Source organism: Nicotiana tomentosiformis, chromosome 3, assembly GCF_000390325.3.
Source record: "Nicotiana tomentosiformis chromosome 3, ASM39032v3, whole genome shotgun sequence".
Lineage (NCBI taxonomy): Eukaryota > Viridiplantae > Streptophyta > Magnoliopsida > Solanales > Solanaceae > Nicotiana > Nicotiana tomentosiformis.
In genome coordinates, this window is record NC_090814.1 from 147099108 (window position 1) to 147101639 (window position 2532).

The following is a 2532-nucleotide window of genomic DNA, read 5'->3' on the forward strand; positions in this document are numbered from 1 at the left end:
GCGAAGGAGGTTAGTTATTTGTAATTTTAGTTTTCAATGAGCATTATCTTAATAATTTTCATAGTTATAATAGTATTATTACTATTTTGTTAGACTTGTGTCAACATCTCCAAAGCAGGGCGGACCTAGAGCATTGGTTGCGCGTTCTCGGGAACCCAATAACTTTTGCGTAGACCCTGTATTTATATTAAAAAATTTATTAAATATTTGTAAATATTTAACTGTGAACCCAGATATTATTACATATTAATTAAAAATTACGGTAAGAACCCGTAAGCTTCAAATCCTTGATCCGATTCTGCTCCAAAGTAGTTAGAATCAGATGACTGCGCATAAAAATTGATATTGGCTAGTTCCAAGTTAGAAGGATCTACGGTTGAGAAAGGCATGCATGTTTTGCCACTTTCAAACTTGAACGCCATTAAACGAGCATTTTAATTGTTTTGTTATTAAGTAAATATATATAGCTAAACGTAAATCAATAAAAAAAAAAAAAGAATGCTGCAAATAGAAAAGGAGCGGTGGAAAAATGTAAAGAGCTTTTCCGGAAAAATTTTAGGATCCCAATAATTGTATTGTAGGATCCTGTTCCTTCTAGGATTACTCTCGAAAACATTATATAAATCCAAAAAAGGAAGGGAAAAAAAGAAAAGAAAGAAGAATGATGCAAATATAAAAAATAAAAAAAGAGTGTAAAGAACTTTTCCTTATATATAGGAACGATCTTAGGATCTCAATCCTTGTATAAATAGGGGTAGAATCGAATCCTTTTCCTTTTAGGATTAGTACTCCGTAAGCATTATATAAATCCAAACAAACGTATTCATTCCCAACATCATGTCGTATCTTGATAGTCCTGCTAATGGCAAGGGATTTCAGGAGGTCAAGTTCAATGATAAAATGGCAAAAGTTTCGGAGGCTTTGTATGTTGCAGAAGAGAAAGCCAGAGAAGCCGTTGCAATGCGGTCAACGCTTCAGAAAGAGCTGATGATAAAAGAGAAGGAAAAGGAAGCGATGGAACTGAGGGAATTGGCTCGCAAGGCAAGATCTGATCAGAGAACTATCGCCAGAGATAGAGACCGTATGCTTTGATTTATTTGTATGTAACTTTTGGTGGTATATTTTTTCTCAATCCTTATTTCGACAAAAAAAGAAGAACTTTTTCTGCTAACATTTATTCTAACACTTTACTCTCTTAGATGATTCTTTTTAACATAACAAAGAATTCTTGGAGAAACTTCAATTGATTTTGAAGCAAAAACATGAATGAATCAGTTGTAAATTATTAATGGTGGCGATTGAAGATCATTTAACTATCAATCATAGTGTATTGAGCTACGCATTTTGGTCCATCCTCTATTTGTGACATTTATTGACCAAAAACATTATAAGAAATCTGTTCTCTATCCTAACACTCTATTGGTTGGATCTAATAGTAGGTGTTTCTTGTTTGCTTGTGATTTACTAATACTTTAAAAATTAGAAACGTTAATGTGAAAATTATTTGGCATTGTCTCTTACCCACATGAAGAAAAAAAAAAGATATGGCAGCATCCTATATCAAATATTACTTCGGCACAAATGTATGCTAAAATACTAGGAGTAATTCTTATATAATTGTACTATGATTTGGCAATAGAAGTACCCTCCCAGACCCCACTAGTGGGATTATACTGGGTTGTTGTTGTTGTTGTTGTTGTTGTTGTTGTTGTTGTATTTTGAAGGACTTGATTAATTGATTTTACTTGTGTTCCTTATATGTTTGAGCAACATTTATGGTGTTCTTGTTGCCTTGCTGTTTATATCACTATTGATTTTTGTTGCTATCATTGCTAGTTGTTTTCCAGTACTATTGTATACTGCTATATTATATATGTTATTTGACTAGTGAATGTCTTAACTGTACCTCGTCATTACTCTACCGAGGTTAGTCTTGATACTTATCGGGTACCGACTGTAGTGTACTCATACTACAGTTCTGCATATTTTTGTGCAGAGCTAGGTATTAGAGATATGGGACTCGAACAGAGTTAGCGTGTTGATCACAAGGATTCAAGTTAGAGTTGCTTGATCGTCGCAGTCCCTTGGAGTCTTTTTATTTTATTGTACTGTCATCTCTTATTCGAACAATATTATATATTCGATCCTTGAGATCATTGCATGTATTCAGTTAGAGTTCGTGACTCAGTATTACCAGTCTTGGGAGGTTGTTTGAATATTTTCGTTGTTGGTTTTGCCACCTGTATTGAATTCAAAAAAAAAATACTTAAATTATTATTATGATCGGCCTACTTAATCTTAGAAACTAAGTGTCATCACGACGCCGGTAGTAAAAATTTTGATCGTGGCATCCATATACAACTCAAAATGTAACTAATATTATGTAAAAGATAGATTAGAGGTCTAGAGGAAAGGTGGTTACACCCATTTAAAATTAAAAGTAGTAATCCGCTCATTTAGAGACGTGGATTTCAGCCAAGTGTAGAAACGAGACGTTCCTCCATTCTCATCAGCTGCGCCGTTGTGATTAGT

The 2532-nt window shown here is 33.8% G+C and overlaps 1 long non-coding RNA gene across 1 annotated transcript; it reads left to right on the top strand.

The window, feature by feature from the left end:
- The first annotated feature begins 282 nt into the window (after nucleotides 1-282).
- Nucleotides 283-2280, top strand: LOC138907250 (uncharacterized). The gene is made up of 2 exons (XR_011415052.1): nucleotides 283-1116; nucleotides 1997-2280. It is a non-coding gene; the product is annotated as an uncharacterized lncRNA (long non-coding RNA).
- Nucleotides 2281-2532: the final 252 nt, after the last annotated feature.